Here is a 15,263-nt window from a genome sequence, read left to right on the forward strand (position 1 = left end):
TTGCATAATGCTAGTCACTTTAAAGGCAAACAATTAACACTCTCTTCTCCCAAAAGAGCTTACAATCTTCACTGCCCCTAGAGACCCATGATCTCCGATTTTTACAACTTTCTGTCTGCTGATGTGTCCCAGCTGCTTCATGCCTAGCATGAATTTTCCTATCCACACTCTTATTCACTCATCCCCTCACATCATTCTCCATACCTCATCCCTGTCCAAAAAGAAAGCGAACCCATGAGTTCTTTGCCCTTTCCTACTCTTTGATCATTTATGCCTTTCCCACTGTACCTGTTTTTAGGCAGTGACCTTGTCTTCTTAAGCACGTTCCATTTGCTACACAGTTATGGTTACGGCTTTTTAGAACCACTGCAACAATGGTCCAACCAGGTAGTCCTAACAGAAAATATGACCTGTAAAAAAAACGGCTCGTTTAATACACTGTGCCCCTCCCCCCTGCCCCCCGCATACAACTTCAGCAACTATTTTCTGTTGAGACCTAATGAACAGGGGGTTTATTTAATAAAAGTACCAATCAGTATCAAGAAAGCTGCTACAAATAGCAGAATTAAACAGAATAAGAGCAAGAATAATCAAAACATTAATTAGGGACAGATCCTGTATGACCAGCCTGCATTTAAGAACAAGATGTTTGCTTCTAGAACACTTTAAAATGTTTCTCCTTTCCAGAATTATACAATATTTTTGGAGGTGCCCCGATATATCAGTGCCATAATGGATTGACACTGATAAAAAGAAAATTAACATTATTGGCTATCTGCTTTTCTTGGCTGGTATAGCAGATAATTGTCACCAATAAATATAATATGCCTTCTGGCCAGGGCCCCCGGATACTGTGTGCATGCGCACAGCTGCACACATGCATGTGGCCAAAATTCAGCTGGGCAGTGTGGAGACCAGTGCCCTGCATGTAAGTTTGTGGAAGGGAAGGGGCAGCAGATCAAGGCCCCCACAGTGAGGGAGGGAGAGGGGCAGAAGAAGGGGAAAGGGTAGAGGCTGGGTGTGTTGCCTAGCCAGGGTGGTGAATAGGACCCAGGGCAGGGGCAGGGAGCAGGATGGAGCTGCAGGCATCTCATCCAAGGGGTACAAGGCGGGGAGGTGGTGCAGCTCCCCGCCACTGCATGCACCCCCAGGGGGCATGCCCCCTCCCCCCCAGATTTGTGCACAGGGCAAGGGCAGAGGCAGGCTGCCTGCTGTAGCTTTTGTGCTCTCTGCTTTGCTGCCTCTGCCTTGGGAGCTGCACGGTAGTTGCATGTCCCCTGCCTACCCGGACAGTGGGGGCTATGAGTTGTGCCTCCTGCTGCTGGGTGGGAAGGGGACATGCAGCAAGCACATGGCAGCAGAGAGGAAAGCCCAAGTCCATAACAGGCAACCCAACCTGCCTCCACCCTCACCCTGCTCGGCTGTGCTCTTAAAAGCATCCCTGCACTTAAAAACAGTGGCAACGGTGATTGAACTAAAGCTCATTTGATGAGCTTTAGTTCAAGCACCCCTGCCGCCATTTTTAAGCGCTGGGAAGCTGATCCCCAAGTGAGCCACTCGCGGCTTCATTCTGCTCCAGCCCTGGGGTCCCATCCACTGTCCTGAGAACCCAGTCCCTGCCCCACTCCCTCCCTCACCATGGGGACCACCCCACCCCTCACCCCCACAGACTTACCTGCAGGGTGCTGCTCTCCATGCTGTCCAGCTGCATTCCTGTAAATCAGCTGGGATCGGTATCGGCCAATACATCAGGTAAATAATTGGCATTGACCAAGAAAATCTTTATTGGTGCACCCATAGTACTTTTCTCAGCTAGAATGGCCTATGAGCTACTGAACCTTAGGGTGCACCTCATTTTCAGAAAACAAAGCGTACATTTAAACAGACAAAAGGTTTTTTTACCTTCAGATTTTGGTTTAATATTCTTAGTGTTTTTAAGCAAAGCTGGAATTGCAAAGTGGGCCCTAATGAAATTTGCCACTTCAGCTCAAACTGAAACATTTTCTATTGTTTTCTATTACATGCTTTGTGAGGCAGATTAGAACTAGAAGGAATCTAAGGAGGCAACTAAAAATTATGTCTTTATTCATTTCTCTTTTCTCCATCCCATTCTCCTCAAAACTTAAGTCTACCTCTCTCCAAAACACACCCATCCTGAAGCAAGAGATGCTAAAGAAACCAGAGCAGGCTTGAAGATGCACTCTATATCCTTAAAGTGTTCAAAACTGAAATATCATGAAAGTCAGCGTAACAGGGGCTGCAGCCCAGCCTGAGGCAGCAAACAAGTATTTGCACATCTTCTTAGGATGACTGGGCCAGCTGATAAGGAAAACTGGCTGATCAGATGAAGTGAGCTGGGGGAAACCAGAGAAAGAGAGGAGAGAAGGAAAGCTGCATGCCTAGTGGCTGCAACACCAAGCCAAGGCCTTTTTCAGGTCTGGGAAAAGGCAGCAAAAGCTAAAGAGAGAGACCAAGCCAGAATATTCTTTCAGGGTCTGGGGAAAGACCAGAGAGAGAAAAAGAGACACACAGGAGAGAAAGAAGTCTGAGTGGCTAGCGACTGCAACACTGAACCAGGGCCTTTCTCAGGGTCTGGGAAAAGACTGCAGGGTGCAAGTTAACGCTGCACTGTTTGTATATTCATCAATGGGTTGTTGATTAATGATTTATGCTGTGTTTTCTGGGGCAAGTTCAAGCAGTGAACTCCAGCATAGAGACAGGAGCCCTGATGAGGGGGCTGGAGGGACTGCAACAACAGCAACAGCACCACCCCTAAAAAGAAAAAGCAGGGTGGTGCTGATAAAGCAAGGAAAGCACTAAGTCCACTTTTATTAGAGAGCCTTGACCTAAGGTTGGGGGAACTGGAGGCTAGGCACAAACAGGAGATAGAAGGGCTGCGAAAAGAGCTGACAAGACTCACCAGCCAACATGAAGGCTCTTGAGATGAGACATGAGTTGTTAGAGCGGGAGAAAGCTGAGCACCACCTCCATAAGGAAAAAAAGGTGGAGATGGCAGTCTTAAAGAGCCAACTCCTGCAGTCAAGTGGGAAGAGGCTAAACTGAGGCCACTCGCAGCTCCACGACAACACTGAGAAACCCAGAGCCCTCCCAAGAGGGGTGGGGCAGAGACTAGATGGGTAAGGGACCAAGACCCAAGGTAGAAGCTGGAAAAGGAAGATCCTCAACAAAAATCACACCCATGGGGGAGGTCACAGAATGCCCTATAAATTGTGATACGCAGCAGGTCCAGCTACAGGAGCAGCACTCCTGGAGATAACCAAAGATGACATGGGTGTCATGGAGGCCCTACCTCTGATGCAGCCTCAGTAAGATGGGTGACTGGGAGAAGAGGGGACAATGATGGTGTCCATCACAGCCATGAATGGGGAAGAGGCCAGGACACCCAGAATGGGTGTTGTGCTGGGACACAGGAAAGCCTAAAGGAAGACAACAAAGGTCTTGAAGGGAAAAACAGGTCAGTCTGCCAAAGACCATCCTACCCTATATTAGAAGGCCAGGACTTGGACCAAGAGAGAAGTGGAGCTCACCAGAAAGTGGCCAACCCAAACCCAGGGAGAACAGGTATGTCACTCAACAAGGCATATGGTAGCAGTCTTAATGGGGTGGTTTATGGGCAATGGACATACAATTATCCATGGACTAAGGATGATGTGCCTCCATTCTGGGGAGGGATCCCCCTAGGAGGGAGAGGAAGGATTGTGCTCCCAGGATGTAGGCCAAGAGATCGTGCGAGGGGAAAGAGAAAGACACATGGGAGTGGGAAGACTGCAAGGTACAGAAGAGGTCTGGTGGGTCGCCAAGTGGACAGGTAGACCCAAACAGGAACCTCCAATAGAGACTGCAGATCGAACACCCACTAAGCCCAATAATGGATGCGAGCCAGGAGGTAAGGGCAGAGGAGTTCCTTAGGATGGTGGAGAAGCAGGCTCCAGGCATAACCTGCCTCAGTGTCTCCTGGAACATGAACTGGGGGCCAGACAAGATAACGGTGACAACATGGGCACCAGCAACCCAGAAAGATAACAGTAACACCAAGGCAGGTAAAAAGGGTGTAGGGGATGAGAGCCTAAGCTTTAGTATATTCGTAAGAAATCTATGCTTCAAGGTAGGCTAGAGCAAGCTTAAAAGAGTATTCCAAAGGATGGGAACTGTAAGGTACACCAACCCCTGGAGAAATAAGAAAGGTAAAAGCCAAGGTATGGGAACCATTAGTTTTGAACACCACAGCAAAGTCACCCAAGCAATAGCCATGCTTGATAGACAGTTGCTATGTGCCAGACCCAAACGGTCAGAGACAGTGTCTTATAGGGACTGACAGAGGTTGGTATGGGGCCACAGCTACCTTGTGACTTAAGGAATTTTGGGGTAAGGTATGGAACCAGGGAAAAATCTATCACAGTCCTCTGAGAAAGAAGTCTCAAGGAGAGGGGCTGATGTATGGAGATGACAGACTGTACTATCTGTAAGGAGTACCAGTGGTGGAAAAGTTCAAAGCTAAACAGGAGTTGTCTATTGGAGACAGTACCCGTAAGACCCCAGAAGTGTATGACTGATAACTTGTACCTGAGTTACAGTGAGAAAGAACAGAAGGTAATTAGCTGTTAAACCCTCCCCACCCCCGTGAGGTGTGAGAAGGTGCGGAAGTATGTAGTAGAGGCCAGGGGTCCCAGAGCCCAAGAAGGGCAAAACAAGGACACAGGGCTGAGAACCCAGGAGGGGCAAGAACCAGGGCCAGAGCACCCAGAATCCCAGAAAGGAAAAACAGGGACTGGAGCTGAGAAGCTAGATCCAGAGCAGTGGGCCTAAGCTAAGAAGCCCAGCTAAAGGGAAGGGACAGAAGCTGGGAAGTCTGAGGCCCCAAAAGGTGTGAAGTCTTAACATTTTACTGGGGCAATAGGCCCACTGGAATGACTGACCATTAATATCCGCAAGGCAAGGGCATGACTGTAGGGGAGGAAGGAGACCATGAAATTAGCCCTTAAGGCAATTAGCAAGTTAGAGCACATATGGGCCAGGAAGGCCTGGCTAGCAACTGAGGGCAAGATAAAGAGATAGGAGTGTCCCACTCTGTGGGAGATGAATGTATAGCAGGCTGCATGCCTCAGGGGCTGCAGCCCAGCTGCAGACAGTAAGCAAGTAATTGGATGCCTGCTTAGGAGGACTTGACCAGCTGATGAGGATAATTGGCTGGCTAGAGAAAGTTAAAAGCTCCCAGGGGACGGGAGATGGGGGAACCTAGACAGAGAGGAGAGAAGGAAAGCTGAGTGGCTACCAGCTGCAACACTGAGCCAGGGTTTTCTCAGGGTCTGGAAAAAGAACACAGGGTCTTTATTGTTTGGGTACTTGTTTGGTTGTTGATTAGTGATTTATGTTGTGTTTTGTGGGGCAAGTGCACCCAGAGAAAGAAAGACTACGTTATATGAACCATCAACCTGCTACAGGCAGCCACTTTCTTGATGAGCAAGATGTCCTAGAGAACACCCATGCTCTCAGATACATAATGTTTTCTCTGGGAACAGCATTAGACAGGACTTCTCCCTTGGATGATATCGTGCCAGAGTAATGATCTGCTGAGCCAGTGATAAGATTTCCCTCAATAAGATGGAGGCAGTGTTGCTGCAATGCCTTCACAAGTCCATAGTAGCTGTGAGTAGCAGCAAGCTTTGTTTAATTTGGCCTTCAGGAAAAGAAAGAGTGGAAGCACTAGGCAACATGTGGAAGTAGTGACACCAACATGGCTGGTAGTGACACCCAGTCTGTTGTTAATCACTTGCAAAAATTAAACAAGTTTCTTTTCTGTGAATCCCTAACACCTCCATTCCTTGCTATAGAGACCTTTTAAATGTAAAAGGGAAAGAGCCCTGGGCCTAAAATAAATTTCCTACCCATCCCATGAAAAAAAAAAACAACCAAAATCAAGATTTGGCTGTGTTGGTAATTGACACTGTTTCCCTTTCTCACAGGAACATAAGATTATAAAAACGACATGGCAAATGGTCCATTAAGCCTAGAATCCTCTCTCCAACAGTGGCAAGTACCTGTGGAATTAAGGGCAATACATTTAGTGGCCTCCCTCTAGCCAGTGAGGGGAGCCTGTAGTTCTGCGTGGACCTAGACCCACCACCACTGTATAACAAACATGCCCGTCTCCAACAGTAGCAAGCAGCAGATGCTTTAGAGCAGTGGTTCTCACATTTTCTTTAGGCTCAAGGAACCCCTCTGAAAATGCCAGTGCTCAGTTTTTTTTCCACTCTTTTTTTTGACTGTGGAAAAAAATAACAGAGCAGTTCTTCTGTTGCAAAGAACTCAAAGGCCATTACAGGTCAGAAGGTTTTTTAGTACTATGGATTCATTCCTATTTGAAAGCTCTGGGCTTATTTTATGAATCATGTTTGTACATCTAATAGTGCTAACCCTGTGTAGCATCCCACAACACCCTTGAAAGGATCTCAAGATATCCCGGGGAGCTGAAATACCTGGTTAAGAACCATTACTTTTGAAGAAGACCATGTCTAAGGTGATTCATTCCCTGCCATACCCTCCCTGGTATCATTGGCTTAGGTATGTCAGAGGATACAATTCTGATTGTTCTATGTAACAGTTGCCAATGGATCTGTCCTCCCAGAAGAAGTCTAATCCTTTCCTGAACCTGAGAAATATTGGTAATATACCAAAATATTGAACATGAGTAAACATGCTCAAGAAATGGATCAATAGTGAAACTAAAACGTCAGCAATGCATGCCATACTGGGAACACCTGAGAACTACCAGAGCTGCAGTAATGATAAATGAAAGCAAGGTTAGATTCCAGAGTCTCTAGTATTCTCCAATACCCAAATTCCAGCTACGAAGAGAAGCAAAAGCAAGGCTATCCACATCATGAGCCTTCCAACTCAGCATATGACCAAGCAGCCATTCTCTGCCTCTGCAGACAACACATGAGGGAAGGAGCCCCAAAGTTTCTAAGTCTGAGGAGAGGACAACTGTGCCAAACTTTTCCTGCTCACCCATCCAAATGCAGAATACTTACTCTAGTGCAGGGGTTGGCAACCCGCAGCACGCATGCCATTAGTGGCACATGAAGACATTTTTCTTGGCACACCAGAAGACATGCAAAGAAATTGTTTGAATTTTTTTTTTTTTTTTTTTTTTTAAGTTGCTGCTCTGGGCTCTCCCATGCAGCCACAAGTCCCAGCGCCGGGGCAGGCACTGGGGCGGAGCCAGAAGAACACAGGCAGGGAGGCTGTCTGTGTTTGACTGCCCCCGCCCCTTGCTCTCAGGCTGAACCCTCCAGCCCGGCTGGCCTCTGGAGGGCGCTGCAGGTGGACAGGGCTGGAGTCAAGGCTGTGCAGGGTCACTGCCCTGGAGGCTTCCAGTGGGTGGCAGAGCCCTAGGCCCAGGCAGGCAGATGCCCTGTCCCACCCGGGGCAGCACTGGGGTGCCGAGTGCTGGGGCCAGGCAGTCGGGACAGAGTCTGGGTGGCGTGGGGGGAGGTGCCGTGGGCAAGTCAGCCTAGTTGGGCCCTTAGGAAGGCAGAGGTCGAGTAGGAAGTGGGGGCAGCCCTGGGGCTCTGCGGGCTCAAGCTGCGGTGGGCATAGCCCAGCCCGCACAGCTCCTCAGGGATGGGCTGCAACCACCCTGCACACGTGGGGATGCTGCCTGGCTGGGGCAGGACACCAGGCTTGCAGGGCTTCCCTCTCCAGGATCGGCCTCCCTGCAAGCTGGGCACAGTGCAAGCAGGGCAGAGCCATCTCCGGTGCTAGGGCCCAACCATGGGAGACCCCTAGAACCTGGGAACAGCCACTGTGGCTGCCTCAGCGTGCCTGGGTCCTGGCCTTGCCCACCCGCAGCTCCCCTCAAGGGGCCAGTGCTGGGGCAGGCACTGCACAGAGCCGCTGCTCTACAGGCTTCTGGCCAGCTCGGCCTTGAGCACCAGCTACAGCAGCTGTTCCCAGACCCTGAGGAACAGCTTACAGCTGCAGCTCCCACTCGCACTGTACCCGGCACGCACAGAGACAAAGCAGGGAGCTCACTGGGCCCAGAGTCCTGCCCCAGCCAGGCAGTGTCCCTTTGCAGGCAGGGTGGCTGCACCCCATCCACACCAAGCTGCACAGGCCAGGTGGGCCCCACCTCCAGTGCTGCTGGGCCCCCTGCTGTGGCTCAAGTCTGCAGAGCCCCAGGGTAGCCCCCTGCCTGACCCCAGCTCTCCACTAGGGAGCCTTCCCAAGGGCCTGGCCAGGCCAGCCTGCCCACAATGACTCCCCCAGTGCCTGCTGCTCCCTGCTCCTCTCTCCCTCTCTTCCCCCTCTCATCACAACATGCTTAACAAGAAAAAAAAAAATCACAAGTACAAAGGCAGTACATGAAGTTTTATTTATTGTCACCAGGTTTTGAATTTTTAGAAAACCTGGTATTTACTGTAATAATCATAAATGTTGCTGTTTTTTTAAAACTGTATTAAATATGGAGTGCATTTTTAATACAGTTAATAATTGTAATGTTCCCCACCCAGTTTTGTTTTTGTGGCATGCCAGCACTCAGGCACCTTACAAGGTAGACATTGCGGGTTTTTCGGCACTCCAGCCAAAAGACAGCGCCTACCCCTGCTCTAGTAGTTCAAAATCCTCCCTGGTAAAGCAGCCATCTCCTGCTGCCACTTAATGTAATGTGGCTCAGGCAACAGAAACCAGTGTTAGACAGAAGGTTCAGCATTCAAATCCTGCTGATTCATGGTTGGGATTTTACAGTTGCCTGAAAGAGGCAATACATTTTTCAAAAGGTTGCATAAAGATGTAAAAGAAAAAGTTGAAGTTGTGGAGTCAAACATTCAAAAGTTTAAGTACCACCATGCAATACAGTTGCCTATGCAACCTTATTTCTGGTCTGTTATGCATAACTACTCTGATTATACAATTAACCTTTATTTTTCAGTCACTCATTCAGTGCATAGCACAAGAGAACTAAATTCAGATTACATGATCAGGCCTATAAATGCCAAATTCAAGTTTATTTAGGAGTCTGTTACGTAAAACTTAATGATTCCTCCATACATTACATTTGCAGATGCTGGCTGATAATAGGTGGACTGACAGACTTAAAATTATAAATTGGACAACAGTTGACAAAACAGAACATGAGCATATGTGCTTTTTATGGTTCTAAATAAATAAGGGTAGTGGACCAGAAGCAAATAAGAGGTCAAGAAGGGGCAGAAGATGGTTGACAGTAGCAGCAAAGTTAAAAGAAAAGAACATAGCTGAGAGGTTGCCACTATAGAGCAAGAAATCTCAATGCCCTAATACAATTTTTAATAACCAAATAAGGTTTAGATTTCACTAACAACCTAATGAGCTACAATCTTTCATAACTGCTTTAATTAAATAGTCTAATTACATCTAAAATAAATTTGATTAAGGTGTGCATTTATCCGAGTGGTTTGGATATTTTACAGAAGAAGTTTAAGTATAAAACAGCAGCTTGCAAACCATGCCAGTGGCTGTCTGAAATTTAGGAGCTCACAATCATGAGACCCTCTAAACAAGGAATTAGGTGTTTTTATGTACATGGAGAAAAAAGGAAATCTGATTTTTTTCCTCAAGTATGGGTGGGGCCCCTACAGGATAGGTGTGGCAATCTGGTGACTGCAGCAAAAGAAAAAGCTGACTTCTTGAAAGAATTCTTGCCTCCATATTCCTGAACAGGGACCGGGACATCCCCCCTACTAGAAGTGCAGACGGATCCAGGGGAGGCGCCGCTGTGCCTAAGATCAGGGACGACCTAGTTAGGAAACTTTTGGAGGGACTGGATGTGTTTAAATCAGTAGGTTCAGATGCTCTTCACCCAAGGGTGCTGAGGAAATTGGCAGGGGTCATAGAGGGGCACCTGGCATGGCTCTATGAGCGCTTGTGGGCCACTGGCCAGGTACCAGAGGATTGGAAAAGGGCCAATGTGATCCCCATTTACAAGAAGGGGAGAAAAAGAGGACCCAGACAATTATAGGCCAGTCAGTCTTACCTTGGTCCTTGGGAAGACCTTTGAGAAAATTATCAAGGAGCACATCTGCAAGGGCCCAGCAAGGGAGGTAACGCTCAGGGGCAACCAACATGGGTTCATCGATGGCAAGTCCTGCCTGACTAACCTGGTTTCTTTTTATGATCAGGTCACAAAGTTCCTGGACGAGGGTGTCGGGGTGGATGTCGTCTTCCTGGACTTTAAGAAGGCCTTTGACACAGTTTCCCACCACAGTCTCTTAAAAAAAACTAGGTGACATTGATGCCTACACAGTCAGATGGATGGTAAATTGGCTAGATGGTCGCACCCGGAGAGCGGTGGTGGATGGGTCATTTTCGACCTGGAGGGATGTCGGCAGTGGAGTCTCCCAGCGCTCGGTCCTGAGGCCTGTACTGTTCAACATCTTTATCAGTGATCTGGATGTGGGTGTGGAATGCACGCTGTCCAAATTCGCTGACGACACCAGGTTGTGGGGCGAGGTGGGCATGTTGGAGGGGAGGGACAGAATCCAGCTAGATCTAAACAAATTACAGAGGTGGGCAGATGAGAATAGGATGGAATTCAATGCAGACAAGTGCAAGGTACTGCATCTAGGGAGAAGGAACCAGCAACATGCCTATAGGTTGGGGAACACCCTTTTTGTCAACACGATGGCAGAAAGGGATCTTGGAGTCATTGCTGACTCCAAGACGGACAAGAGCCGCCAATGCAGGAACCAGTCAGTAAGGCTTGTCGTGAATCTACAGATGCATCACAAGCAGGTCCAGGGAGGTGATCCTTCACCTCTATGTGACATTGGTCAGGCCACAGTTGGAGCACTGCATCCAGTTCTGGGCACCAAACTTCAAGAGGGATGTGGCTAGCATTGAGAGGGTCCAGAGGAGGGCCACTTGCATGGTCAAGAGGCAGCAGGGCAGGCCCTATGAAGAGAGGCTAAAGGCCCTGAACCTATTCAGCCTCCACAAAAGTGTCACAACCCAAGGGTGTGATTTTTGTTTGTGCGCGCTTTGGCACTGCTAAATTATTTCCCGCCACTCGTAGCTTTCTTTGCAGGGTGCATTTCTTAGTTGCAAAAGGAGCAATGCATGGTGCAAGGAGTTCCCACCATTCGTATACAAATTTGTGTCCTACTATTGGCCAGTTCTAAATTATTTCTACGTGGCGGCTAGTGATTCGCTTGCTAGCCGTATAAGAGGCTTGAGCGGTTTCCGCCCAAGTTGGAGGACTCCATGACTATCAGGAGGAAGAGAACTTCACATCTTGTGAAGATCTCTAAGTGCTGCGGAGCCTATTGGACCCAGCGTGCATCTCAAGAAGGCTATAGGGGTCTGATCAGCCTCTCGCCTCTCCCCGTTGCCGCCTGATCCCTCGACGTACCCTTCCCTGCGCGCAAGTTCCACAGAGCCTAGCAAACTTCGTGTGAGTGTATCCAGAGCTCTGTCCGGGTTCGAGTCCTGCAGGTTTATCTTCCCGTCGCCGAAAACCCATTGCGACGTACTCTCGTGTTTTGCATCTTCCCGTCGCCGAAAACCCCCTGCGATGTACTCTCGTGCCCTGCAGGTTCGAGTTTTGTTTTGTTTTGTTTTGTAACTGCAACTCAAGCAAGTTTTCCTGCCTGCACCGCGACCATCTTCGGTGTAAGTAAAATAATCTTAAATCAACCACTAAGCTTCCGTGCCTAATTCTACCGTGCCGCCTGCCTTCCCCGACCCGGCGTGTCCGGGCTGCTGGCCACAGCCCACCGCATGAAAAAAGGGCCTCGGACCGCTCCCGGCCTGCACAAAAAGAAGGCTGAGGGGATCTGGTGGCTGTTTACAAGCTCACTGGGGGGACCAGTGGAAATTGGGGGAGGCTCTGTTCCCCAAGGGCACCACTGGGGGTTACTAGGAATAACGGCCACAAATTGTTAGAGAGAAGGGTCAGGATGGATGTCAGGAGACATTACTTTACATTTAGGGCTGCCAGGCTCTGGAATGGGCTCCCAAGTGAGGTGGTACTCTCTTCTACCTTGGAGGTCTTCAAGAGGAGGCTGGACAGATATTTGGCTGGGGTGATATGACCCCAGCACCCGTTCCTGCCCGGGGCAGGGGGTCGGACCTGATGATCTGTTTAGGTCCCTTCCAACCCTAAGTATTCTCCAATACCCAAATTCCAGCTACAAAGAGAAGCAAAAGCAAGGCTATCATAGGATACTATGAACAAAATATGAAAAAACTACCATTTAAAGGAATAAGCATCAGAACATTTAGTACTATGAAAATAAATTATTTTAGAATATTTAATAACCAGCAGCTGAGTAGGAGCTAAGGAAACGTGGTTTCTAACTAAATGGATTCTGTATTCATTCAAGCCTGATTAGCTGAAAGTTAACAAACAGTATACCATCTTCAAGCAGAAGGCGATACAGGCTGCATTTTGTTCAACAGCTTAGATTGGAAATTAGGGGTGCATGGATAAAGATTTTGTTGGCCAATACCAATAGCTGATTATTAACCAGCCATAACAGCCAATACCGATCCAATAACCAACATTTAATAATAAAGCTTGTCAAATAAGCTTTAGTTCAAGCACCCCCACTGTTCTTTCTAAGCGTGGGGATGCTGATACAGGAGACACAGCAGCACTTTATTAATTAAAGCGCAGTGTTGTCCCCCCCTAACACACACTCCTGGAGCACATGTAAAAGTGCCCTGTGCAAGTTGCAGCCCCAGCCCTTCAATTCGAGCCTGGGGGCAGCTGCCTAAGTCTGAGGCTGTCCAGGGCTGGGTGGTCTATGGGCACTTTAGAGCGGCTTGCAGAGTCGCTTTAATTAAAGCACCCCCCCCCACTCCCACTCCCTGCTGTGGAAGGACTCTGCCGCACACAGTGCGTGCCGGGGGGGGGGGGGGGGGGGAGGAGGAGGAGAGAGTAGCTGCCCTGGCCAGGCCCTCTGCTCCCACCCCTGAGGAACAAATCCCCAGGCACCATGGGTTGAGTCATGCTGGGCCAGGCCAGGCAGCTCAGCTCTGCCCACCCTTGGCCACCCCAGTCACATCTCTGGCATTCAGCACCTTTTATAGTGTTCATCCTGGCCCCAGCCTGCAGTCTGCAACAGCCCCTGGGACACCGCAGCAGCTGCTCCACTCCTGCCCAGCACGGCCCACCAGTGAGGGGATAGGGGTGTATTCAGAGTCACCCAGGCTCACGGGAGAGAACCCAGGCATCGGGGGGGGGGGGGGGGGGGGGGCGCTCTGGCATAATTAAATAATCAGAGAACATTATTGGCTAAAAAAAGCCAATAACATTCATTTTCCTTTTAATCAGTGCTAATCTGATACACAACCGATATATCAGTGAACCTCTTTTGGAAATAAGGCATTTAACAGTTAAGATGTCCTAAAAAAAGCAATACTGTAAGGTAGATAAATCAGCACATACAAGTCCAACATCCAGAATAGTTCATTTTTCTACGAACGTTACCTTACAAAGATCTCAGCTCACTTGAACATCCCAAATGATCAGTGGTATTCCTCCTGGTTTCTAGAGTTCCTCTTTTGTTTAAAAAAGTTATCTACAAACGTAAAGGCAATAATTTTGGAAGAATTTCCTATATTATATAAAAAGCACCTTCACTGTGGCAAAAGGCTCAAAGCAAGCAATTCTCAACTAGGAGAGAGAGAGTGCAACAAGTTAAAGACTAACTTGTGCCCCCTACCCTTCCTGATCTTAGACTAACAAAGTTAACTACCTCTCCTATAGTCAATGATGGCACCACACAGCTGAATGAAATGGACTGCAATCTATCTACTTTAGAATTAAAGAGTTAGACTTTAAGATGCCATCCTTACAGCTGTTACTCAATTATACTAGTTACCAGGTCCATAGCCATATCACAGGATGTAAATGCTTTGCCTGGCATACAATTCATTTTACACTGCAACAAACCTGCAAGTCAGCACCTCTTGTTCAAAAGAACAGTTCAACACATGTGGTATTCCCTAGAGCAGGGGTGTCAATCATTGAGCCAGCAGGCCATATTTGGCCTACAGTCTCCCTATCCTGCCCACCAGACTGCACAGTTGGACCCTTTGGCCCTGCTGGGCATGGCAATCAGTAGTAAGCTTGGCTTGCTGCCACCAGACTCCAGTGTTCCTCCAGCCCCCACCAGACCTGCAGTGCCCGCCCTGCACCATGGTGGCTACTGAGGCAGCCCTCCTGCCCCAGGTTGGATCCAACCCACAAGGAGCCCTGCAGTCCAGATCCAGCCTAGTGCCCCATTGGGGGCAAATACTCCTGCCCAATAGTAAACTCATCAAGTCTTTTAAAATAATCCTAGTAGATACACTGGTATAACAACTGGTTAAAGCAAAGCTACTGATGAGGGTACTTTTACCACCAGTTTCAGGAATGACCTCCATGCTAAACAGGAAGTCAATCAGGAAGTCAACAGACAAGAAATATTGAAAATCACCAAATATTTAACACAAGCCACATTCTGATTCTTAAGAGTTCTGCTTAAATTGTTTGTTTGTTTTTTAAACCGACTAAATTTAATGTAAAGCATTCATAACCTTTATACCGAATATCTAATTTCTTCTGTGACTTTAAAGCTTTTTAAGTACTACCTTACTTCTTTAGAGAATAATAAAAATTGGGGGTACAGAAATTAATGCTGAACAAGCTTTCTCCCTTATCACCTTTTAGCTCTAGTACAGAACCTTTTACACTCCACCAGGGCTAAGTATTGTGACCCACTGAGCTGGGAAGCTTCAGGGCTAGTCTATTCAGGAAAACTGACCACAGAATAACCATAATAAGAGCAATTAATGCAGATTAACTACTTGAGAACAGCAGCCACACAAGGGAGGTACACCAGCACAACTAAAGCTGAATAATTCTCTTGAGACAGCTATGGCAGTTTCCCCTTTGTAAACAGAAACATCCTTTTCTGAGCTCACTAGCCACCAGCTTCAAACAAGCCCACATATCAGGAAGCCTAGATGGCAAGACATACCAAGTGAGAATATCAGCCTGCCCCCACTTAGTTCTCTAACCAGCTCGGCCAGCTGCTGGGGAGACAGAAAATGAAGATCCTGATTTCCGCAGAAACAATGAAGCAAAATCAATATTCTCAATATAGGGAGACGGGAAAGGAGGATGAACGATTTCACAGGGCGAGAAGCAGGCAAGAACCAGTAATGAAGCCAGCTACTTAATCTAAGGGTGGGGCCCTTAAAAAAAAAAAGAAAAA

At 48.0% G+C, this 15,263-nt stretch overlaps 1 protein-coding gene across 5 annotated transcripts in view; it reads right to left on the reverse strand.

Annotated features, from left to right (window-relative positions):
* KPNA3 (karyopherin subunit alpha 3) overlaps positions 1-15,263 on the reverse strand; it is a 118,779-nt gene that overhangs the window by 76,414 nt on the left and 27,102 nt on the right. The window contains exon 2 of one of the 5 annotated variants that reach the window (XM_014604811.3): positions 289-410. The exons of 3 other annotated variants lie outside the window; for them this stretch is intronic. The gene's annotated coding sequence lies outside the window, so the exon portion shown is untranslated. Of the gene's footprint in view, positions 1-288; positions 411-13,492; positions 13,582-15,263 lie in introns of those variants that run through there. One more of the 5 variants, XM_059731072.1, reaches the window with a different exon arrangement.

This window comes from Alligator mississippiensis, chromosome 1, assembly GCF_030867095.1.
Source record: "Alligator mississippiensis isolate rAllMis1 chromosome 1, rAllMis1, whole genome shotgun sequence".
Taxonomy (NCBI): Eukaryota; Metazoa; Chordata; order Crocodylia; family Alligatoridae; genus Alligator; species Alligator mississippiensis.